Here is a 26885-nt window from a genome sequence, read left to right as displayed (position 1 = left end):
CGCCAGCCACTCCGGTACCGCGGGCCCCGGCTGTCACCAGGCCTCACCTCAAAAGGCTAGGCCCCGGTGGGGGATGTTGCAAGTGGCGTCACGAACAGGATTGATACTTCTGTGCCTTATCACGGCATTAAAGACTTTCCTTTATTAAAAAGACTGTGCTGCCTAACCCTGCTGCCATCCGGGGTTTAGGCCCAAGTGATTGTGTGTTTCACATTGAACTGTTATACTGCTGCCACGTGCTGTCGAGCGCCGCTCCAGCACTCAAGAGGTTAATTCCTGCAAGAACTGTGTCAGCTCTGCTACATCCGGCGCTGCCGCGCCTAAAGATTTTTACCTCAGAAACTGTGGCGCAGCAAATAATTCCAGCCCGCCAAAACCTTCACTGGCGGGAAACCCAGATGACGCATCAAGCTCCACCCCCGCGCGAAGCGCGCGAACCCCGCCTCCTGTGGCGCAGGAAAAATTAGAGCCCGCCACAGCTCTTGGCGGGAAGGACTTGGACTCCTCCTACTGGCTCGAGGCGGACTTCCTGCCCTGCCTCAGAGAAGCGCCAGAACTGGAGTGGACTTTGGACAGCGAGGACAACGCCATGTGGGGTCCTCCGCCTCTCCCTCCTGTGGAGCGTCCGGAGTTTTACGAGGTCCTAGAGACTATGGTGGTGGTCTCTGCGCAGCCTGTCCGAAGACCCTCCGCTGGACATCGGCTGCACCGAGGATTGACTCGGGCCTTCGTCACCAGGACATGTTACCAAACGGTGATGCAGTACCAAATCCCACCCGGGCGGTTCCTCGTCCCTATCCCGGCTACCATCCCGGTACCGCGGGTCCACGTGGAGGCGCCACGTGGGGAGGCCCCGACTCCTACTGAGCCAACGCCGGGGCCTAGTGTTGCCGCTCCACCTGCTCCGAGGCCTACTACTCCTGCCGCGCGGCCTGCTAGCCCCGCTGTAGTGGTTCCTGTCCCTCCGGTGGTTCCTGCTCCTGTTCCGGCACCTACCTGTCGCCCAAGGAGATCCGAGCCTGAACCGGAGCCACGAGCCCCAGCACCGAAACCTCCGCAGCCTCAAGGCCGAGGTGAGGCCGCCCGCCGGCGACTCCGAGACGCTGTCTCGGACCAGCGACGCCGAGAGAAGGAGGCCCAGCGGTATATGGCCGGTCGATCTACAGCTGGAGCTTGGGTCGAGAAGAATCGCACCACCGGCATGGTCCGGTTCTTCGACAAGCGGAAGGGCTATGGCTTCGCCACCCAGGACTACACCGGACGGGAAGTATTTATACCCCGCCGGTCCGTCAAGAGACCTGATCTGCCGGAGAGCATGCACAACCTGAAGCCGGGAGAGTGCATCGAGTTCTCCCTGCAGGAAGGACCTCGAGGACCCTGGGCGGCTGGCGTGATCCGGATCCCCGATTCCGACGAGGACCGTTACTTCCCGCAGGACGACTGGTAGGAGGATGACGAGTGGCCGGAGTCTCCGAACACCTCTTCCTCCTCGGCTGCAAGTCCCCGGGCGGTGACCCACGTGAATGCCCCATCCACAGTAATTGTGAGTACGGGTCCCATTGCTATCCATGGGCCGGGCATGATCCAGGGCGCCACCCCCACTGTCTCCCCTGCCGGGAGCATTGCCAGGTCCCGCGGCTCTTCTGTGGGAGAAGACATCCCGGCTAGTGAACCTTGTCCGGAGGTTCCATCTAGGCCCGCATCTCCCCGTGTCGGTTACCAATGGGGTGATGACCCGGCCCCGGAAGAACCGGAGCTGGAAGGAGCCGCGGCGCGGCCGCTGGACTCCGTTTATTTTTTCCTGGACCCCTCTGTGGTCCCTGGCTCAGTTGAGCCCCCGGCTGGAACAGCCGACACCCCGGGCGACAGCGCTCCTCCCCCTGAAGGTCCTGAGGATGTTGCTGCACCTGCAGTACCCACTGCTGCCACCGGGTGTCCCCAGCCGACACCTACTCCCGCTGAGGATGCACAGGATTCCCTGCAGGAGCTGGATCCTGTCTTTGCTGAACCCAGCGATGCAGACTAACCCCTGAAGGGCTGTAGCCCACTTCAGGTACTGTACCATGTGTACATATTGTATATTTCTGTCCTTTCCCTAAAGAGCCAGAGACTTTCCTGAGACTCTCATCCCTATTTATCTCAGTCAAGAGACATTCCTTGAACTGATTATTGTCATGTGCTATGATAGCACCCTTCCTCTGCCACAGCAGAGATTTCTTCAAAGGACTCTGTCCCTCTCCAAATAGAGGAGACCCTTTGCTTCCAGTGCACTTTTCCCCACATCAAGGGCTGTACCCAGAAGATGGACTTTGTCACTAGAGACCTTCTGTGAGACTTTTGCCAGATACTCCAAGGAAAAGTTGCCACTTTATTTATTATCATTTTGCACTTAATGCCTTCCTTTTTAGGTACGGACATTATGTTTGCACTTCCATGCCTTTCCTTTTCAGGTAAAGAGACATTTTCTATTCTGCTACCCTGAGTAGCCTATCTACCTATGTAACGTTTGTAACGTTCAAGATGTGTACCCATTGGGCTCCTAAGCCAATGTGATCTTAACCTGTTGCACACTGTCATATCTGCCAGTAGTCTGCATTAACCCTTTTATAGGCTTTTCAGGTTGTAGTGTGGCTGTGTCGGACCGTCTTTTTGTGTAAAACACTGACCGCTACCTGATCCCTCAAACTGAGGTTTGCACATGGGGGTAGTCCGTAAACTGCGGGTCTTTAGGGGACCGGGGGTGTTACACAGATAGCACCTGGATGCCACTCATACATGGGTAAGGTTGTCAGTCAGGAGGTACTTGTGTCGCATATGCTAACGCAATGCAGATAGACACCTTATATATAATTGCCGCCAGGGAAGAAGCGTTGATAAAACAAATATACAGGCCTTGGTGCAAGGAGTGGATTACAGGACATGACACCACACCTTTCCTACTGTACAGTTCGGTTTAATGGCGTCAGCGACCAACTGTCATACAGCTACATGTTTTGTCTTAGTCCGACACCAACCCAGGTGCCTGTCTCCAGGACCATGGGCGGTTTGTCCCTACACCTCACATAGCCTGCACTTCCCAGAAGTGCCCTTAGCCCCCTCTGTGCCCCAAAACATCTGTAGTCGAGCCGAGGGCGGCTCTTTCAATTGCCCCCGGGGTATGCAACACCCTCGCCGATGCAATGGCGAGGGAGGGTTTGCGAATACGTCCCACCTGCATGTAATCACCTTACACTACATGGCCCTGATAGGACATAGGGGTATTGCAGTGGTGAATCCTGCCTGGCAAGGCAGAGGTTAAGTATTTTGTATGATGCAAGATGCTGTTGTCCAATGATATGTGTTACATCCTGTGCTCTGTAAGCTGAGATGTGATTGGAGGAGCAGCCACCACCTGACCAAAGGGAGGTAATAAAACCTCTGGCCAGGAATGTTCTGGAGAACATTAGATGATTATTCTAGTGTGGAATCCTAGAGATCAGTGAGTGAGTGAGTAATCTCTGTCTAGCCCATACCAGAGCAGGAAGAGCCTACCCCCTGCCTCTGAAGAGTGGAGTATTAGATTAGAGTTAGTGTAGTGAGGAAAAGGGGTATCATCTTACCTTTGAAGGTGATACCTGAAGCCCTACAGGACAAGCTGAAGCTTCCTACCAGGACACAGCTGCCTCCCAGCCTGCCCTATACATCCAGGCTGGTGAACTATCTCCTGAGGCTCCCTCCAACTCACATCTCAGCACTCCATCTACCTGCTAAAGGCACGTTGCTGCGGTTCCTGCCGGTTCAAATAAAGAACTGTAAGTTGTTTTCTTCAACTTCTGTCTCCGTCTGGTCCCTGCTAATACGGCTGCCTTCATCACCGGCACCCTGTCCATCACCCAGAGACTCACACTCGGGACATTAAGGGGTTGCCCCAGGGAGATCCGCTATAGCAGCCTCTCCCTCATCATTTCTTGCCAACACCACCTGCTGGAGACCTGCCAGGCTGTAGGACAGCCCTCCGGTTCCCCCGTACCAAGCACCGTGACAATAGCGTGCTTAGGCCGCAACCGCCAGCCACTCCGGTACCGCGGGCCCCGGCTGTCACCAGGCCTCACCTCAAAAGGCTAGGCCCCGGTGGGGGATGTTGCAGTTCCCTTTAAGTGTCTCTTCACATCAGTGTTGTGGTCTCCATTACAATTCAATGCCATGTTGTCATAGTCTATTTCAAGCAAAAAAGATTAGAACAAATGGCCATCGTGTTACCTATGGCTACCTATGAGTACTAACAGTACTTCATTTGACACCTGAAATACCTGAGATCTTACCAGCAGTCAAGATAAGCCTAAAACTTTTAATGAATTCTCTTTGAGAAAGTACTGTCTATGATGATCTAAACGTATCCCTACTTGCCCTATGACTATTTCTGGGTGAGCTTAATTACTTATGAATTACAGAGCCAGTGGACATGCTTGTGCTCCTCGGATGCCTATTCGCATTATGCTTATGGCCATTTCTCTGGACATGGTGTTGATTCTTTCAGACAAAACCCAGAGATTGGTTTAGACTTGTGTCTGAACTATAAAACAAAGGAACATGTTTATAATTTCTGTGGAATTTTTTATGCTGATTTATTCTATTGGTGTCAATTTTGTATTTGAATATTTTGCACCAGAAACTGACTGTAAACTTCAACAAAATATTTAATCTGATCCAAAAAATTGGATCTTTTAAAACTAATCTCACTTTAGACTAGTTATTAGTTGGCTTAGTTTGCCTTGAGAAATGTGGTAACATTTTACATATGAAACTTACTCCTTGACTGATTTCCACTATAGTACAACTCTTTGTGTGCATCATTAAAGTGTCTAAAACAGAATTCTATCCCCAGTATACAGCCTGCCAGCCCCTGTCCCCCAGTATACAGCATGCAGCCCCCTGTACACAGCCCCTGACCAGCCCATAAGAAAAAAAAAAAGTGTACTCACCTTCTGACGCCCAGACCCCCCCCCCCCGGGAGGTCCTCTTCTGTCCAACGATGCTCCGGGTCCCTCTCTCCGAGTGGTGCCGTCACTCGAGCTGTGACGTCAGCAGACGTCACAGCTCGAGCAATGGCAGCGCACGAAAGGGAGCCAGAACATCGTTGGACAGAAGAGGACCTCCCAGGGTGGCGTCGGAAGGTAAGTACACTTTTTTTAAATATTGTGCTGAAAAACTCGGCTTATATTCGAGTATATACGGTACTTCTGGGATTAGGGGACAGATTGCAACAGAGGTCAAACATTTGTTTTTTGTGCATAAGTATTAAAATCTAAACAAAATCTAAACAAAATCTTTCTGTAAATAATATGAACCCACAGAGAATTGTTTATTATATTCTATAGTGAACACTATAAAATTATTTGTTAAAAAACATGTGGCAGACTGCCCTTTTGTTTTCTGATGCATGAATAGTTAATTTTTAATTAATTTATTATAAATCACCCTAAAAATGATCCCATTGAAAAATACAATTTATACTACAAAAACAAGCCCTCATGTGCATATGTCAAAGAAAAGTTTTCTGGGCAGAAAGGATGGGAAATGAAAATAAGTGCTTGGTTTTTTAGGTGCATAGAGGACTGATCTTTAGGGGATTAAAAAGTCTAGAAGCCAAACTGTCAGAGCAGCTTTTATTTACTGTTCTGCTTTTGCATCAGGTGATCAGTTTTCTCTAAGGTTTCTGCCTTTCTCTATTTCTTGTCTAGATCAAACAGTAAAAATAAAATTTCACAGATAAATAAACGGGTGTTGGGGCAGGTTGGAAGGGTAAAATAGCAAAGTACTGATGGACCTCCTACCTTCATTAACATTCTAAGTCACACTACCTAAAAACATTCTGATTATCCAGCGCACTGTCGGTTTATCAGTGAGCTCTTTAAAGATGTCCAATAAAATAATTGGAGCATATAGAGATATATTTTTTATGATTTACTTAATATTTGTGCTGCAGACTCAACCTAAAGCAGAAATCCCAGATAGTTGCATGGTCAGGGGGGTAAATTTTAGGGGGTGCAGAGGTTGCGGTCGACCAGGGCCCAAGAGCTTTAGGGGGCCCTTATGGTGTCCCTTTCCCATATGAGAAGACTATTACTATAAACCATACATTATAGTCGGGGCCTGGCACTAGGGCCCATCAGCTTCTAGTTACGCCACTGTGCATGGTTGTATAGATGCTGCACAAAGCAGAACTCGTGAGAAGTTACATGCCAGTTAGCATTCTGAATACTTTGAATGGCATTATTCCCCGTCCTAGCACTAATGCTTTTAGAGTAATAGTAGCTGATGAGATGTAACATGCAGTTTAATTTCACCATTTCACTTCTTCATGCTATAACTGCAGAGGCAGCCTCTAATTGCAAAGGAGTATTCTTAATTTCCTAACCTAGACTACGGACTCTTACTTGGCCAAACCAGTTCCCTAATTTCCCTGTGCTGAAGTTATGCAAACAAATCAAAGGATCATTGACTACAGTTTTGTAGTCTGCTCCATATGGAATAGATATACTGGTTTGGCTTTTATCTTTTTTACATTCTGAAAATGTCATGTTTGATGTTAAAGGGGCTGCCTTAGCTATCCTGGAAAATATAGTTGAATATTTAATTTCCCCAAATCCCCAGTGGAGCATCAATGGCTTAACCCCTTCCCGACGCAGCCCTTTTTCATTTTTGCGTTTTCACTCCCCACCTTCAAAAATCTTTAACTTTTTTATTTTTCCATGTAAAGAGCTGTGCGACGGCTTATTTTCTGTGTAACAAATTACACTTTAATGGTGGTATTTAATATTCCATGCCGTGTACTGGGAAGTGGGAAAAAAATTCCAAATGCAGTGAAATTGGTGAAAAAACGCATTTGTGCCGTTTTCTTGTGGGCTTGGATTTTACGGATTTCACTGTATGCCCCAAATGCAATGTCTACTTTATTTTTTGGGTCGGTACGATTATGGCGATACCAAATTTGTATAGGTTTTATAATGCTTTCATACATTTAAAAAAATTAAAACCTCCTGTATAAAAAATATTTTTTGGATTTTGCCGTCTTCTGGCGCTAGTAACGTTTTAATACTTTTTGGATAGGGCCCAACTTGTTTCATAGGAAAACCACTTTAAGTCTCCATGTGTCTTCAAAGGAGCCCGTTAATACCAAAGTCTCTTCTTTCTTCCCTAAAGGTCTTTTAACGCTATCCACTAGACTTGTATGGCATGGACAAGTGACATACCCATATACCTTCATTAACTATCAGACAACAGTTATTCTTTCTGACTTCCCCGGAAACATGCATTCTCAGCTCAATCAAGAATGCAGAATTTGGTGTGAGAGGAGAAATCTGCTACCTGACTACAAAAAGCCAAATACCAGGTCCCTTCACATATTACCTAGTCGTGCAACTTATACTCCACATTATTTCAGGAGTTAATATTTCAGTTGTCCTGAGAAGGGGGTTGTCCTGTGAATTGCTACATTTTTGTGTACATGGCAATGATTTCCCCACTTTTCCACATTGTTTAGAGTCATTCTGCTAATACTTCTAGATTGATAATGTAGTCATTACTAACCTCTTTTTTTAGGAAGAAGAGAAAAAGAAAGCAATTCATATTTTGCTAATTTGTGCAGACAGTAAAAATACTGCTGCTTTATAAAGTGTGTGCCGCTAAACGGCGTACCTATTTACAAGCCTCCTGCTATTTTATGATAGAGGAGCAGTTGTAGTCTCCTTTCACTTTCTGCTCCCTGACATTTAATTGAAAATTGGCACACTAAGTACTTTGTGTTGTTCCTGCTATTTCACCGCACGCCACTTACCAATATAAGCGAGTCTTTGACAGGGTCCCTGCTATTTCATTGCAGACAAGCCTCACAAATACCTGGATCCAGCAATTTTATGGGTCTTTTCTGCATGATTTTGTGCAGAGTCTTTGTCAGATTAATGGAACATGGGATGCAGCCACAGAGACACACAATAGTTGGAGAAATGTTATAATAACAGATTTCATATAGAAGACTTATTTCGCCACACCCATACACCCACTCGCTGCTTGCTAAGTCCCATCCATCACACAAGTAAGGAAATTAGATCAAGAGAAAAGGATGGATTATCCTCCAGGCCTGATAGAAATATCGCACAGCTGGATCTTTGCTGCGATGATGTTTTTTCTGTTATCAGTGCATTAGAGAAATAAGCCTATGTGCTATATTGAAGCTTATTTTGTAGACAAACATGCGAGCTCATATAAGCAATACAGCAAAAATAATCTCAGAGGCTGGGATATGGAATATCAAATCACACAGAGAACTACTACTCCTCACAGGAGGCAACTGTATTGTGCACTGGTTGAGCTTCCATTGTCAATACCTGTAATACAGTTGCAGCCTTTGTAGTTTCACTGTATAGTTTGACTGTACAGTAAATGCCAGCGATCACCAAAAGAAGACCTCTCTTTGTATGGTGGCTGTAACATACAGCAAGCATCCATGTCTCTTTAAGAAGGGAGAACATGTGACTGTAGGTTAGGTACTAGAAGAAGGAATGATAGAAAATGTGTTGCAATAAAAGAAGTTTCTAAAGAATTTCTTCTCTGTCTGCTGCCATTTCATGGCAACACCAAGTAACCACAACTTGAATGGTAGCTGAGCCCCAGTAGAACAGTTTGGCCACTATAGAGAAGACAGAGCTGGTTAGGCTCTCTGTGTCTATTCCCTTCCAGAATCAGCTGATCAATAGGGAGTCTGGATTAGAATATACTATTTAATATTGATGATCTCTCCTAATGATAAGTCATCAATTTAAAGAAGCCAGAAGACACTGTCCATAAACTAACATTTCTTAGACCAATTATGAATAAGAACCCTGAATGGGGGACATGTATCTTATTTTTTTTTTCTTTGGTGTATACAGGCGATCCCCTACTTAAGGACACCCAACTTACAAACGACCCCTAGTTAAAGATGGACCTCTCTGCCCAATGTGACCTCTGGTGAAGCTCTCTGGAAGAGAGCAATGATCAGCTGTAAGGTGTCTGTAATGAAGTGTTATTAAAAATTCTTGTTCCCATTACAGCAAAAAATTCAGAAAATGTAATTGTCTCTGGGACAAATTTTTTTTTATAAAATATACAATTCCAACTTACATACAAATTCAACTTAAGTACAAACCTAAAGAACCTGTCCTGTACATAACCCAGGGACTGCCTGTATTTGAGACATTTGTAAGGTCTTTTTTGCACCTTAGGTATGATCATGTCTTTTTACTTGTGATACATCACAAGTATGTATCAGAAGTTCAGTTTTTCCTATTCTGGCAGGTGCAACTTTTGGCTTCTTTTCGAGACTTTTTTTTTGCAAATGTCTCAAATCCAAATGGACACAAGCCATGTGAGGGGGGTTATATACAGGAGTGGACACTACTGTAAATTATGGATTTGAGGCCATGACGACATATGAAGCTGCGGTCACACACGGTGTTAACACATGTGTTTTCAAACACATCACAAAAGCATTTGAAAGTTTGGGCTTTTTTAATTCATAAATTTTAGCATTTACATTTTTTTGAAATTTTTTCAAACGCATTAAAGCTGTGGAGAAGAGCAGATTTGTCTAATTACATCACTGTTAACATGGGGTTTACAAAATACATGGATGCCACACCACCAGGAAGTTATTGGAGTGGAGCTTCAGTGCCCCTGTAAACAAACAGGGACATGGCTCCGATGGATCGCTGCCTGGAACAACGGGAGCACCAGCGCTTTTTAGAAAGCTCTCCCCTGCCAACCTGCTACAGTCGGACAACCCCTTTAAACACTTCTTTTTCTCTGCATGGTGTCCTATATCTTCAAAGAAAAAAACTACACTTGTCTTTAATACCTATACCTAGCACTTAGTAGCTTAGTCATAGCACGTTTAACAGGTTTCATTTTACTGTACAATTGCCCCTTTACATTTTGTAGAGCATGTAGTAATGGTATGCACCACTTTATGGTCACTGTGATATGGTATCACGCAAAACCTTATCATGAAACCTATATTCATAATTGCAGCCCTTAATATTCAGAGCCCAAACTAACACTATCTGACTGGCTTCACCTCTATTGTAAGATTCACCCCAGGATATGCCCCCAAGTCCCAGGATATACCTTCACTTTCTCAGATGTATGTACATTTGTAATACTTTATGTTTGCACACCATATGTTGTAACAAATATAAGCCTCCAATCATCAACCTTCAGAATGTTTTCTTCAGTCTGTGACAACTGAATGGCAAAAAATTGGTCTTCAAGAATATCATATTATTATCAGTGGCGTAACTACCGCCGTAGCAGCCGTAGCAGCCGCTACGGGGCCCATGAGGTTCAGGGGCCCGGGGATGCACGGACCCTGTGGTCAGTGCTTTGCCAAGTGGTCCGGCAGTGCACTGCCAGGTGCCTGGCACATCGTGTCCCCGGGCCCCTCCCTCTGTGTTCCGGCTACCGCCCACCTCTCTCCTGGCCCACCCTCCACTCCTGCATCGCCCAGTCCCTTCCCGGTCCGCCGGCACAGGTAACCGCGGCCCGCCTACCCCCTGCATAGCGAGGCACAGTTGATGACCACGCCCCCCGCCCCAGCGAACGCACCCCCCTCTCCCTCCCGCTCCAGCCCACGCATCGCCCTCTCCCTCCCGCCCCAGCGAACGCATCGCCCTCTCCCTCCCGCCCCAGCGAACGCATCCCCCTCTCCTTCCCGCCTGGCGAACGCACCCCCTCCCCCGCCCGAGCGCACAACCATAACCCCCCCCCCCTCCTGCCCGAACACCCGCCGGAACAACCGCCTGACGCCACGGCCGGGTGGTCACCTACACATCCTAAAAGGTAAGTAAATACATATGTATTTATCGGTCTGTATATGTGTATACTGTGTATATTGTATATATGTATATACTGTGTATATTGTATATATATATGTATATACTGTGTATATTGTATATATGTATATACTCTGTATATTGTATATATGTATATACTGTGTATATTGTGTATATTGTATATATGTATATACTGTGTATATTGTGTATATTGTATATTTGTGTATACTGTGTATATTGTATATATGTGTATACTGTGTATATTGTATATATGTATATACTGTGTATATTGTATATGTGTATATTGTATATACTGTGTACAGAGGTCGCATTAACGCCTCACCACGCGTCATAGACGCGTGATGAGGCGCCATTACCCCCCAAAATAATTGCCATGCGTAAAAGAACGCATGGCAATTATTCCCTGTAGCGCACAGGCTGAGCGGTTCAGCGCGCGCTGCAAATGAGGGAAATGTCTATAGAGCGATCGCAGCGCGCGCTGGACCGCTCAGCAGGACACGTGACTCAGGGGCGGGCAGGAGAGACCCGCAGCGAGAGCGCAGGCCCCGGGCGAGACATGTGGGCAGCGGGGCTGCCCCTCCCCGTCCTGCTCCAAATGCTGCCTGCGTTTATGTGATCGACGGGACAGGGTGAGTGTGTGCAGTGTCCTGTGTGAGTGTGCAGTGTCCTGTGTGAGTGTGCAGTGTCCTGTGTGAGTGTGCAGTGTCCTGTGAGCGTAGTGTGTGTGTGTGTGTGCAGTGTGCTGTGAGCCTAGTGTGTGTGTGCAGTGTCCTGTGAGCGTAGTGTGTGTGTGTGCGCAGTGTCCTGTGACGTAGTGTGTGTGTGTGTGTGTGCAGTGTGCTGTGAGCCTAGTGTGTGTGTGTGTGCAGTGTCCTGTGAGCGTAGTGTGTGTGTGTGTGTGCGCAGTGTCCTGTGAGCGTAGTGTGTGTGTGTGCGCGCGCAGTGTCCTGTGAGCGTAGTGTGTGTGCACAGTGTCCTGTGAGCGTAGTGTGTGTGCACAGTGTCCTGTGAGCGTAGTGTGTGTGTGCGCAGTGTCCTGTGAGCGTAGTGTGTGTGTGTGCGCAGTGTCCTGTGAGCGTGTAGTGTGTGTGTGTGTGCGTGCAGTGTCCTGTGAGCGTGCAGTAGTGTGTGTGTGCGTGCAGTGTCCTGTGAGCGTGCAGTAGTGTGTGTGTGCGTGCAGTGTCCTGTGAGCGTGCAGTAGTGTGTGTGTGTGTGTGCGTGCAGTGTCCTGTGAGCGTGCAGTAGTGTGTGTGTGTGTGCAGTGTCCTGTGAGCGTAGTGTGTGTGTGTGCGCAGTGTCCCGTGAGCGTAGTGTGTGTGAGTGTGCAGTGTCCCGTGAGCGTAGTGTGTGTGTGTGCGCAGTGTCCCGTGAGCGTAGTGTGTGTGTGTGCGTGCAGTGTCCCGTGAGCGTGTAGTGTGTGTGTGTGCGTGCAGTGTCCTGTGAGCGTGCAGTAGTGTGTGTGTGCGTGCAGTGTCCTGTGAGCGTGCAGTAGTGTGTGTGTGCGTGCAGTGTCCTGTGAGCGTGCAGTAGTGTGTGTGTGCGTGCAGTGTCCTGTGAGCGTGCAGTAGTGTGTGTGTGCGTGCAGTGTCCTGTGAGCGTGCAGTAGTGTGTGTGTGCGTGCAGTGTCCTGTGAGCGTGCAGTAGTGTGTGTGTGCGTGCAGTGTCCTGTGAGCGTGCAGTAGTGTGTGTGCGCGTGCAGTGTCCTGTGAGCGTGCAGTAGTGTGTGTGTGTGTGTGCATGCAGTGTCCTGTGAGCGTGCAGTAGTGTGTGTGCAGTGTCCTGTGAGCGTAGTGTGTGTGCGCGCTATGTGTGCTATGTGTATTACAGAAATTTTCATACTCCTCCTCGGGTAAAAATACTCCTCAAAAATGGTAAGAGGAGTATTTTTACCCTTCTGGAAAAATGTTAGTGCGACCTCTGACTGTGTATATTGTATATATGTATATACTGTGTATATTGTATATATGTATATACTGTGTATATTGTATATATGTATATACTGTGTATATTATATATATGTATATACTGTGTATATTGTATATATGTATATACTGTGTATATTGTGTATATTAATATAGCGTGTATATATGCATAGATGCAAATGCTGTATTTATTGTGTGTATATATATATAAATATATGTATATGTATGTGTGTTTTTGTATATGCTGTGCATATAGTATGTATGTATATGCTGTATATACTGAATGTGTGTGTATTTGTTGTATGTGTGTATATTCTGTATGTATATGCAGTATGTGTGTATTTGGTCTTTTTATACTGCATGTGTATATATGGTCAGTGTATATACTGTGAGTTTGTATACACTCTGTATTAGTGCACAAATGTGTGTGTATACTTGTATGTATATGGGTGCAACTATACACGTGTAGAACTTTATGTGTGTGTATATAAAGGTGTGTATAAATTTGTGTAATTGTAGAAATATGTCTGTGTAGGGGCAATTCACAAGAACGTATGGGGGATGTATATCTGGCTGCAATTTGCTGACGGATATACATCCCTCATAGGCGACTATAGCGCCTCAGCTCAGTACAGTGAGCACAACGAGTACTCACTGTTTCGAGCCGTGGCCGCAACAGAGATCTGTGGCCATAAGAATGACCATGCGGCTCTATACTCTATGGAGAGGGGAGGGGTGAGCCGCGATCACCTCCCCAGCGCGTCTGATGTGTGCCTGCCAGGCTTTAGCCTGGCGTGTACACGTTTATGTGAATGCAGCCTACATATGTCTATTTTTTTGGGGTGGAAGGGGGGGCCCCATGCAGAAATCTGCTATGGGGCCCAGCCTCTCCTAGTTACGCCACTGATTATTATATATTTAAAGTGCAAATGTAAGTTATAAAACTTACTCTATAAACATTAACAAGTGTTTTATTATAAAAGGCAATCAAATATGAATTCTTATTAAAAAGCACTAAAGGAAATAATGTAGAAATGCACAACATTTCTTCTCAGCTCAAGCTAATAAGACAGTAATGGAGTTAAGATGTGAATGGATGTTTGCCACAGAAAGTCGAGCGCTGTTACTGTATATAGAATTAAAAACCTTGCCATCATTATTGTATGAATCATGTACAAACACAGTTTAGTGAGAGTCCCAGTAATTGCATATAGATATTGAGTCTCTCTGCCAGTCATCTTCCAGCTGTTGCTCGCTGCTAGAGATTAAGGCTATTTTAGGTGCTACAAGGAACTAGCGCAACAGATTCCCATTTAAGTGGCAGTTATTACAGGCGACAGAAGGCAGGCCATCATATTCCGCCACACTGAGACTCAAGCTGAAGATTTGTAGCCCCTTTTAAATCTGGCTTCATGGTGATAGAAATGAGATGAATTTTGCAGAACAGATCATTATGTGGAATATGTAGTCACTTGAGAATGTAAAGGACTACAATAGTTACCTGACAACATTACATAATCTCTATACATTTATCTATATATTCTTCTATTTTATTAGCACAGCCAGAAATAGATTTAAATAAAAATTATGGAGATGAAAGTCTGGATATGGAAGCAAGAATTTTACAAAACGATTAGCCCTTTTAGGACTGCCAAGGCAACATTATACCTTATTTACAAATCTGTCCTGAGACAGAAAATAAACCTTATTGGCCAGACCTAAAACTCCAAGTATTGATCACACTAACTATCTTATAATTGCATGTTTGGGCTGCTATGGTAATCCTATGAGTATTTAGAGGTGAATATCTCAATGTGGTAGTCTCGTTATTGGATATCTGCAGCGATCCTACTAGTTAACAGCCTCAAACATGTCACTTAAAACTCATGTCACTGTTTTAATTGACATGGTTGAGGCTGTTAATTAGTAGGATCGCTGCAGAGATCCAATAACGAGACTAACATATATATTATGTATATATTATGTACATATCAGTATATGTGAGGTGACAAATGGGAGATCCTAATTTGCACAAATTGGGGACATGCAAGAGTGAGTTCCCCTCACTGACTGTCGCCCAGATTTAGAAACTATGCTCCCTGCTTGAAGACATAGTTGATCCCATTCCTTTTGCTTCTCTGTGTTAAGAAACTGTACAGAGGCTCTCTGTAGTACAAATAGAAACATGGGCCAGAGAATATCAAAAAGGTGTGGATGTGAAGCCAATATCCTATGAAGGCCCAGTAAGATAAGTACCCCCCTCTTTATGCCTCTGAATGCATGAATTGGAAACTATGTTAAAGGGGTATTCCCATCTGTGCATTTAAATGTAATTTAATTCATTTGCCATATGTAAATATTTCAATTGGATGTTATAAAAAAAATGTTCCCGTGTGAAGATAATTTCTCATAAATGTAGTCATGTTTTCCCTTAGAAACAATATAGCTTCCGCGCATACCACCACCTCACATTTTGGTAGCGGTGGCCAGACATACGCTATTGAGCCCTGTCTGACCTCCTGGATTCAGGGATCATTACCACAGGACGGCTGTGGGACCTGCAGTAACTCCTGAGAGGTGGTCGTATCCAAGAACACAGTGTTGTTTCTAAGGGACCATATGACTACATTTATAAGAAATTATCTTCACACAGGTAATTTTTTTGTAATGACATCTAATTGAAGAAATGTATATACATGGCAGATTAATGAAACTGAATGCAAATGCCCAGATGAGAATACCCCTTTAAGGTAAAAGTACAGAAAACCCACTTAAAGTTTGCTATTTGTTTCTGTTTGCATGGATGGCACATCTCTGTGCACCAGACTGCTGTTGCTTGCACATTGTCGAGTCAGTATGTATGTATGGTGTGTGAGTAGCATATTGGTGGAGGTACTATTACGACAAAAACTGTTATGTGCGTACTGGAACCAGAATTACATTATTTATCATACTGTAAGACTGGTATAAATTTATGGCCCTTCTGTTCTGCAGGCTGACCTTTGTGGGTTATTATTCAACACTATTATTTGAACTTCCAAACCAATCTGCCAAAACCATGCACCGTGGGGTAAGAAGGAAAATAAACAGTTTAAGGTTTCATTCACGCGGCCCCCATAGATTTCAATGGCTCCCAGTCACTGCACGATGAGCAAACGGTGGTAGGGAACCTATAGAGGGAGGAGGGGTCACGAGCACTCACTCCTCCTCCTCCTCCTTCAGGCCCTTTGCTTGTCCGGGAACCGGTCTGGGCGGGCACACAGTCATGTGAATGAGCCCTAACATGTTACTTATTATTTAAATCAATGGTCTCTCTATGATTACCTACACTAAGCAGTCCTACACAGTGATGGACAGACATCCTTGTATTAAAATCTATTTAGAGGAAGCTGTCAATCACTGAGTGGAACTGTCTCATGGACTTCAAAGAAATGGATTAGCAGGAATATTAATGAACACATGGCAATTTATACACTATGGGGGACATTTATCAGAAGTGAGAGCATAACTGTTCTACTCGCCGATAGCAGCCAATCAGTGCTTAACAATTTTATAAACAGCTGTCAGAAAATTAAAGCTGACTTCCGGTTGCTTGAAATGGGCAACTATTACAGTTCTGATAAATCTCCCCCTTCATCACTTTTGGAATGGGATCATTGCCTAATGGTATGCATTACATTGTTGCAATCGGCCAATAGCAGTTGTCACCACTCAAACATTATTACTTTTAGAAATAAAAGTTTAGGAATTTTTATGATCCAACTGCCACTAAATGGAGCGTTCTCTAAATAGCTTCCACTCTCACTGATCGCTCCTCCCAACTTAACACTGACTGCCAACACAAACAACACAGTATATGATAAATTGCCTCTTCTACTGAGGAATCATTTGATGATTTGTTCCTAAATGCTTCAGTTCTAGGAACACAGCTCAAAATGCTAATCTGTCCCCAGTGCAACTCTGGATTTAGGGCCTCAGATAACATTGAAACCAGTTGAATTATTATGGTGCCAGACCTTTTGTGGCCAGACGTAAAATAATAAAACACAATGCCACCTTACCATGAATTTATTAAATTAAGCTGGATAAAATAATCTTTGTGAAACCTGTCAGGAAATAGATATCAATATACAAGTGTATACCTGCAATTGAATTGAATTAGCAGCCTCCATTGTGGATTCTGTTAATAATCATGGTGAAAAAATTCAGCATGCAGGTCACTCAAATCCAGCAAAATACCAGGAATTATAATGAACCTCATTTCAGTCAATGAGGTCCATAACCATTTGTTTGTGCCCATTATATAATGGGTCCATCCTTATCAGGATTTCAGTTTTTCTGTTACTATGATTGAACAGAAAAATAGAAATCCTAAGGTAGATGTGGACAGCCTTAGATTCCTCAATTTTAGTTCAAGTCAAACAGGTTACAAATGTATATACATTCAACTTAATACAAGATTAGGGGACCATGCTGTTAATATAAATGACTTGATTCATACAAAAACCATAATAAATTACCTTAAAAACAAGTAGAACCATAGAACCAAGAACAAAAGAGGACTCAAGCTTAGGGTTCCAGGAATACCCACGAACTAAGGTATAGCTGGCTATTCTATTTTAAAAACCAAGGTTGAGAATCCATCCAAAAGGGTTTATTCATTAAAGACGTTGGAATAAATGTGTCCACCACAAGCTGCCTTCTGGTGAATAGGACTACTAGGATTGGAAGTGCAGGATGAACTCACAAGATGACATTGTCATCTATTTATTTTTATGGACCTCCAGGAGGACTTACATGGTTTGTAATGCCAATAGTATCATCTTTATAGGGAATCTCAGCTGGGACAAAATAAGGGATAGCTTGAAAATAACAACATAAGCAACTAAGGATAATAGAAACAAACAGCCTAATAAACCAAAGGCTACTCTTCTAACTGAGAACCATGGATGACCCTTCTACTTGAAGGACAATTTGAAGTGCCATTTACAACTAAGGGCCATTCAAGGGCTCGAAACTCGTCAGTCATATGTGCTATATGAGAAAAATTTGCTTATGTTTGAAGTATACATAGATTCACAAAACGTGTATTCTTTGGATGTGGACAATTGGAGTCTGTGTGCAGTGGTATACAAGGCATTGGGACACTTGCTCACGGTAAATCCATGCATCCACCTCTGGTTTCCCTATTAAATTCAATGGTTTAGACTAGTATAAGGCAGACTTAAGAAGGATTTGTGCAGCTTGAAACAGCTGAGACAAGGATTTTTTATGTGAGGAAGGACAGACAAAAAACCACCTGACTAAAAATAGGTAGAGCTCTTTTTGCAAGAAAGTGAATCTAATGATGGATAACATGTTCTGTTAGATAAGGCGATCCTCAGTGCATATGTCACCCAATAGAAGTCTATGCTGTGCTCATTGTTGGACCTGCAGCATTTTTGGCTATGTCTACAGTGCTTTTTAAAGTATCTGAGTTGACCACAGTCAACTAGTCAGTTCCCCTCTATACAGAAGCCTTTGCCATCTTCCTATCTTTCTGGATACATGATTCCCCTAGGAAAATCATTTACAGACAACAAAATGTATTTTCTTGCTCTTCAGTCCACCCTGACTGTTCCTATAGTTATAGTTTCTGATATATTATACATGACTATACAGCATGACTATTTATGCCTTTGTTCTTTACTCTTAACAGGATTGAAGTTTTGTGCATTAATTCCACGTATCTGTCAGTCATACCTCACAGGTGGCCATGCACAGTCTATGGCAAAATGGAAAAGTAATGTTACAGCACTATAAATCTTAATGACTCACACATTCATCTATGAAACAACCAGAAGCACTTTGGGTAATTGCTCCTGAAGGAATCAGCGGGTAACATTTCAATGGTGGCAGAAAAATCCTTTTATTTTACAGTCCATTTTATTGATTCATGTACTGATAGATTTAATCCCTGATTGGAAAATGCCGTTATTGTCATAGAATATTAACTTTTGTTGGTTTATTTAGGGGTTTCTTTTATGTTTAAGTGTTCAAAACATATGACTGACTGGTAATAAAGAGTTTGAAGTGAAGTTCACCCAAAACTTCCTGAGAAGGTTAAGTTGGCCAAATAGCTTAACACTGGGCCTTATTTCTTACACAATATACCAGACAGTCCCCTACTTAAGAACACCCGACTTACAGACGACCCCTAGTTACAAATGGACCTCTGGATGTTGGCAATTTACTCTTCTTTGTCCTTAGGCTACAATAAACAGCTGTAACAGTTATCATATGTGTCTGTAGTTAAGCTTTATTGTTAATCCTGGTTCTGATGACAATCCAACATATTTAAAATCCAATTGTCACAGAGACTGAAAAAAATTCTGGCAGGTGGTACAATTATAAAGTATACAGTTCCGACCTACATATAAATTGATCCTATCGTGTATGTAACCCAGGGACTTCCTTGTATAAAGGAAATTGTCTTTGTTGCCATTGCAACTGATCAAGCTGTTACACTGTCTTACCCTCCCCCTGCTCTTCCAGAACTTCCCCCCTCCCTCTATATAATTTCACTGCACTAGAGGACATTTCAGCACAGAGCTGGATGGGGTAAGTGCTCCTTGCACACTGTAACAGCCTGTGAATCTGCAGCACCGAGGGGCTCTAGTAATCTAGCCAGGGAGCCATTTAGGCTCAATTGCATAATTCTAAAGGTTGATTTTAGAAGGAAGGATGCCATGGATAACAAATCTAAAACAATTACCACAGTCGCAGTGCCTGGATCTATGAGTAAGTGCCCCTGGTAGATTTCCTTTGAAACTTCATCTACAGAACAACCAGGAGAACTTTGAATAACTGCATCTAAAGGAATCATTGGGTAACATTTCAATGGTGCCAGAAAATTCTTTCTTTTCTTATTTTATTTTCTGAACTAGTGTTTTGAGTTGTTAGCATATCATGATATCTCAGATACTTGCATTTGGTAAGGTAATGTTTTAGATTTCATTTACCAATAAGTTCATGGACTACCAGGACTCAGAGAGAGGAACATAATGGATGATCCTCTCTAGGGACAAGATGATTATCAAGTTTTATGTATCTGCTTCCATTAGAAATGTCAATGCCATAAATGTTATTTTACTATGTACACAAATATGTTTAGAAAGTCAGTATAATAATAATAATTCTTTATTTATATAGCACACACAGAGCTGCACAAAGCATGACAAATCGGTCCCTGTCCCCATGGGGCTCACAATCTAAACAACCTACCAGTATGTTTAAGAGTGTGGGAGGAACCTGGAGCAAAACCCACGCAAACTCTTTGCAGATGTTGACCTGGGTGGGATAGAACCCAGGACTCCAGTGCTGCAAGGCAGAACTGCTACCCACTCAGCCACAGTGCTGCTATATAATATCAACAATCATGGAGACAGCTGTACCCGAGCTTTCTATCTTATAAAAATAATTACATTTATTATTCATTTAAATGGATCTATGACCTCAGAAACATCTGAACAGAACAAAAACTACAATCATTGTAATAATGTTATCCCTGCCTGTATATCCCAGTCATTGTCTGAAATCTGTGACATGAGGTGCATACAAAAATTACATCACAAAACCAATGAAACCTTTGCATTAATGTTGAAATTCAACATTCTAACCTACCCATAGTCATGGTCGTTAGGCAGCTTTGATGTTAATTTATCCATACTACCTTGCTCTCTGCCAGGAGAATGTTAAGCCCCTCAGTAAGGAGCAGCTGCAGCCTGTGTGTGCCTGTGTCTCAGTCTCCTCTCCTCCAAACTCATCCAGCTGCCTCTCCCTCCCCACATCCTGTCATGTGCATTTATCAGGCAGGGGAGGGAAGGGATGGTGCAGAGTAGAGGAAGAATGCATCAGAAGACTGAGAGACAGGCACACAGGCTTCTACAGCTGCTCCACTACAATTGGGACTCACCACACACTACTGGCAGTGAGCCAGGTAATGTGAATTTGAGTTTTATAAAGTACTGAAATGTTTAATAATGAAGGGCATTTTTAAAATCAGCATAGCATGGGCTATTGGAACCTGTTACCAGATAATAATTACATTCCTGGACACAAGATTGCTTTAAACCTTTGCAAGAAGTATATATTTTTGGGGAAGGTGAGAAGAAGATGTCAGACGCACAAGCAATTGGTCAACTGCTTTATAATGTGTTTAGCTCTAAAACTCTATGTTTCCGTAAACGCGTGTTAAAAATTAAGCCCTGTTAAAGCGGGCACTAATAAAAAACTTTTTTTTTAATTTAAACTACATTTAAATCTAACAGTCTTCACTACAATATGGTGATGAACCACCTAAATTTGGTGAAAATTGGTCAGCCTGTCTACACATGGCAGTGTGCTAGTAAGCAAATAATGATTTAAGCTCCTAATAAAGTATGACTGCTTTACACTGTATTAATGGTGCATGGCAAGATAATAATTATAAATATCTTTATTTCTATGGTGCCATTATTCTGTAGCGTTTTACAATTCATAGGTGACATACACAAATAAAATACATAGCAGAGTACAAACAGTCATATGGAACAATAGGAGTGACGGCCCTGTTAGCAAGAGCTTATGTCTATGAGGATAAGGGTATGACATAAGAGGTATAAGAGCTTTTATGATGGTCCATCCATTGTAAAATTTCTTGGGGAGATGTATCAAGAGCTTTACCCCCTTACTACTACGGCATCTCAGTGTATCTAGCGCATGATCATGCCTCGCATAGAATCGCGCTATAACCTGTGCTTGGAATTGTCCTGTAACACAACCCATTTACCACACCATTATGCCCATTTAGTCAGAGGGTGGTGAAGATGGATAAAAAAAAAACAAATCAAGCTGTCAATAATGCTATGGTGCCCATGGGACCAACACTGTGCAGCATCTTGTTACTAAATAAGACCTACTGCAGAGTCATGGTCAGGTCCGAGGTAACAACGAGGTAACAACGGGCGATCAATGCAGGAACAGATACAGAAACAGGAACAGGAACAGCAATGTAAAGCTTTCTCTAAGGCTTGTAGCTCAAAGATCCGGCGGGGGGTTGATGGGAGCAGCCGGTTTAAATGGAAATCCCAGAAGTGGCCAGTGCCAATCAGCGGTGCGCTGGCCCTTTAAATCTTTGGGAGCCCTAGGAAGCGGGGAAGCGCGCGCCGACCGGGATGGAAGCAGGAGCTTGGAGAGGTAAGTGGGGGCTGGGGAAAACGACGCCATGGAGAGGGGCACGGGTGTGCCAACGATCCGAGACATGGATCACAGGGACACCCGTGACAGGCAAGAGCTAGAAAACAAACAACTAATGAAAGAAATGTCACCAGGAAGGCTGTATGATTCAGCCAAGTACCACCCACTTAACAGTAAAGACCCTAATATTGGCTGCTGAAACTAATGACACTGATTGGTCAGGAATGTTGGGGGCTAATTATAAATGAGTTGTTCTTTAAAGGAGTTGTCAGCTTTCTTTAAAAAAATGGAGAATCATGTCCTGGCTTTCCTTGTTCGATAGCAAAAGAGCATTTTTACCTGGTGTTGTGGTGACCATCAGACAGACAGGTGTTTTATATATGGAGGAAAGAGTGCTCCTTCTGGTGGCTAAGGCAACTTTTTGGCTTCTCACACCATTACTTAGCAGAATATGGTATTTCTCTAATTTGGTAAGAACCTAGGAAAGCCCTTTAAGCCCAACAGCTCAATTCTCTATTTTCCATATGTTACTCTAGCATTTTGGGCAGTTTGTAATGAATCAGCGATTAAATAATATCATTTTTGTACACAATTATTGTTTATTGTCATTTTGTATTGGACTTTAATTCAGCACAGGTGAATATCTCTCCCTAAGGTTACTTACATAATACTTGGAGCAGGCCATAGCTATCTGCACCCTGCAAGGTGTATTAAAACATGACAGATCATGAGTTAGAGGCATGTCAAGTATATGTGAATGGCTAGAACAGTCATCAATGGATTCTTGAAGACCATAACAAGCTTCATTAACTACAATACCGCCATGTGAATAACAAATAGAATTTGCTTGTCTGAATTCTTCCCCTGGGAGTTTCATATGACTTCTATAGTATATGCTGAATATGTCATGATTATTATGATGTAGTATCACTATTATGCACAAAGATGTCTGTATATCCAATCCTTTAACTGGAATCAGTATATGGTAAGCATTTTTCATTAGTCATATCTAAGATTAGAATAGCTTTTCTTCTACATACCAAAGTGGAGTCATGGTAACAAATCAGATAGATGAGGTATCTGCCAGCAATATTCACCATGAACTCATAAACAAGTGATTGTTTGGCTCCCTCCACAACAATACACCGGAAAGCAGCAGTACATAGATGTGCACAGGTGTACAACACTGCACGCGCTTAACCCATTCAGGTCCAAATATAATGGCAGGTCTGCTCTCATATATGAAAACTAAAACAACAGGAACACTGAAGAACAGTCACTTCTGAAACCTGGATAGAACTGTTGCTACTTGTCAGGATTTCTCCAGTAAATACTCATTAAATATTAAACCCTTATTTTTTCTTTCTTAGCCATTACCTTTGTTCTTTTTTGTGGTTCTACTTGACCAGACTCATATACAGAGTCATTCAGTTGTGCCTATTATCTGAATATGTAAAACCATTGGGATTACATGCTAAGAAGCCTTCTGTGAATCCATCAGATGAAAATATCAAATCCCTACAATGCACACAAGAATTGTCCGGAGTTCATTATGTTAATACATGAAACTTGGCCACAACCAGTAACACATGGTGGGGGATTACTTTGGTGTCAACAGACAGCAAACTTTATTCTTTCCCCGAGCTCTTCAAACTTGAACACCAGACATCAGCAAATGGAGATGAGACATGGAGAAGGCATGTTACCACCAAGTAGATCATTGTAAGCATCAGATAGAGTGTTATCATCCAGTGATATCAGACAGGAAGATGGAAATTCACATGATCATCTATCTACATACAAACGATGCAATACTCAGCAACACATTATAATTTAAGACAGTTTCATATCACCTCAAAGCCACACCTTATTTAAAGCCATCTGCCACTGTACTTCACAGAATGGCATCACTGTGTAGGGAACTACAAATCTCAGCATACCTCATTAGGTAACGTAAATTCATGTTCATCAAAAAGAGAGTGCTTACATCTGCCACATGTTCCATTGTTTTCAATACTCCACAATACAATATTTTTATTTATAAATTCTTTATAGTAAGTAAACATGATATAGTTGTTGTTACCAGCATAGGTTTATGTTACATACATCCTACATTATTCCATAAATAGGAGAAAGCAGGACCTTGCACATCAGTTCCCTAGATTGGTGGGAATTGTATGAATTAATCCCCATTATCTGACAATGCATAGAAGATCTGTAGAGTGGAAGCTGCTTTCCTTACCTGTTCTCTCCTATTCTTCCAAGTTCTTTTATTCTTCTCCAAAGCCAACTAGCAAGTCAAGGCAAGGAAAAGAGAAGGGGGGAGGTGATCCCAGGCTGGAGGCTATGCTGCTGTCCAGCTCTCCCAGGTGCTGAATGTTGCCTTTGTGCTGCTGGAGGGAGCTGTCCACAGCCCACAGTGCTGAAGAGCAGTGAGAACAGTTGTTTGGCTAAGGTGGAGCCCCAGCAAGCTTGGGAGGTGGAGACAAACACATACACAGCCAGGAATCTTCTTTATCATGAGGACTCTTCCATCTGTCTCTATCAGGCAGGGTGGTGAGAATGAATGAAGCCTTCATATCCTAATGCAAACTGTTGCTAACAACTTGCCTCCATTCCCTCTCTGTGTGTGAGGAATCCCTGTTACATCTCATGTAGTTATCCAACAGACTTGCCATCACAACTACAGTCCAGACATACTCTGTTTAACAAATGAAGCAGAACTGAGGTGTTGTTGTTTGATATCTGACATGATTTGATAAGCATGATTTATCTGAATTAAACAAATTAGAAAATAGGGATTTGTATGTGCTGTAAACCATATAAAATAACGAAAAAGATTACTACATTATTCATATGAGCGTTGAAGCCATTGTCTGACCTGGCTAGTCCTTTGCCATACATGCCAGAATTCCCCTTGGTGATTGACTATAGTGGTAACAAGATTATGTATGTGACATTATTACTACAGACATTTAAAGGGTAATGTCTATTTTATTATTTACATGTTTTGCTTCATTTGTAATAGCTACAGTTTAAAAAATATCAGAAAATCTGTTTAGCTATAGTATCCAACCCATAAGAATACAAAAGAGAATGCAGCTCTGGAGATAAGCAATAAAACAGGACTGCTACAGTACATCTCTACTTCTTCACTCACATATAACATGAACAGAATATATAATGGTCTACCTTTAAAAAGATTGAATTCACTTTCTATAATATGACTTTTCTGTCTTTGAACTACACATTTTAGAGCCATCTTTCCCAAAACACAACATAACAGTTGGACTCTATTCCCTGCTCCTTCAACATATGATTAATAAATTACATTGGATGTGCATGGCAATTAGTGGGAGGGATAAAGTGAAGACTTCCTCACAATTAAAGGAGTGACATTTAAATTATAATGAAATGCTGCCCAAGTGTCAGAACAGCAGGAAGAGGCGTCCTCCATTCACTGCTGAAGACAGTGCAAGATGTTAATTACATCTACAGTACATGTTGCTTGTTATTAAGAACTTAAAAGCCATTTATAGCAAGCAGATTGTCTATCCAACTTACCAGGTTGTCTTATTTGTTGTTCTAGGTACAAAGTTCAGTCCAGGACATGTAAATATAGATACATATAATCTGGAGATATATGCGCTTGATAAGGTAACCTCTATGAATGTATGTACTGATTCACAGTCTCTTTATTGTATGCGACTAATATGTAGCTAACAGGAAATCTCCTCCCAGTTATAAGATACATAAGCGATGGCAACAGTTTCCTACAACACTGGCGTAAGCTCCCGTGTGTCATTAGATGTGATATTGACTCACTGTCACACAGACAAAACGTTGACACCTTTTATTAGATTATGCACTCACCTTGCTTTGTTACACAGCATGCCATTGTCTAGGCATGCCCTCTAGTGGTGATAGCCTGCAGCTACAAAAACATTTGGTAAGGAACTGAACAGCGCAAGTTACTCATGGAATTCCTGAAGCTGAAGGGCACTATAGAATGCAGAGCTTGTTGACTTCACAAAGGTAGGATCAGCAGAATCATAATAATAATTCCTTTATTTATATAGCGCACACAGATTATGAAGCGCTGCACAGAGTTTGCCAAATTGGTCCTTCTCCCCAATGGGGCTCACAATCTAATCAACCTACCAGTATGTTTCGGAGTGTGGAGGGAAACCAGTGGACACCCACACAAACATGGAGAGAACATACAAAATCTTTGCAGATGTTGGCCCAGCCCCAGTGCTGCAAGGCTGTAATGCTAACTACTAACCCACCGTGCCAACCATCTCATCACCATCATCTCAACTGCTCCTTCTAAGCTCCAGCTCAGTCTCGTAAATAAGGCCTCAATTGCAGCATATGTCTTCTTCCGCTGCCCTGAGTCCCCATCGCTTCCCAGTCACCCTTCCCTCTTCCTAGAACACAAGTTTGCAGTTGATGTTAAATGGAAAGCGGCCTTTCTCAGTGCAGAGTGTTACGAGTCACAAGTTTTTAATTCAAAAATAAGATCCTAGACTGTTGGTGATGGCTCTACTATACTGGGGCTCACACCCGTTTATAGTGGGATTGCCTCTTACTGAGCTTGTGTTAGTAAAGTGATTTTCCACAGTATGGCAACGTATTGCCAACCTCTATCCACCTTTCTGGTCCAACCTTCTTGCCACTAATTCCTTGTACTGGTTGAATCCCCCTTTCCTGTTACAAGGCTAAAAGATATTTGTAAAGAAAAAGAAGATGAGAGAATTAGAGGGAACTCATGACAGTGAGAATGCAGTGTACTTTGTAAGCAGCATGTTGTAAAGCATAAGGAGCCGAGCAAATTGATATGCCCCTTATCTGCTCCCCCTCTGATTGTGCCCCCTCT

At 43.0% G+C, this 26885-nt stretch overlaps 1 protein-coding gene across 2 annotated transcripts in view; it reads right to left on the bottom strand.

Annotated features, from left to right (window-relative positions):
- Positions 1 to 25688, bottom strand: part of LOC140135364 (synaptotagmin-1-like) — a 180552-nt gene extending 154864 nt beyond the window's left edge. Inside the window, exon 1 of one of the 2 annotated variants that reach the window (XM_072156781.1) lies at positions 25571 to 25688. The gene's annotated coding sequence lies outside the window, so the exon portion shown is untranslated. Of the gene's footprint in view, positions 1 to 24248; positions 24541 to 25570 lie in introns of those variants that run through there. The other variant, XM_072156780.1, reaches the window with a different exon arrangement.
- Between the last annotated feature and the right edge of the window lie 1197 nt (positions 25689 to 26885).

The sequence above is a fragment of the Engystomops pustulosus genome, chromosome 6 (assembly GCF_040894005.1).
Source record: "Engystomops pustulosus chromosome 6, aEngPut4.maternal, whole genome shotgun sequence".
Lineage (NCBI taxonomy): Eukaryota > Metazoa > Chordata > Amphibia > Anura > Leptodactylidae > Engystomops > Engystomops pustulosus.
The sequence above is the reverse complement of the archived record's forward strand: the minus strand, read 5'-3'. Positions and strand labels throughout refer to the sequence as shown.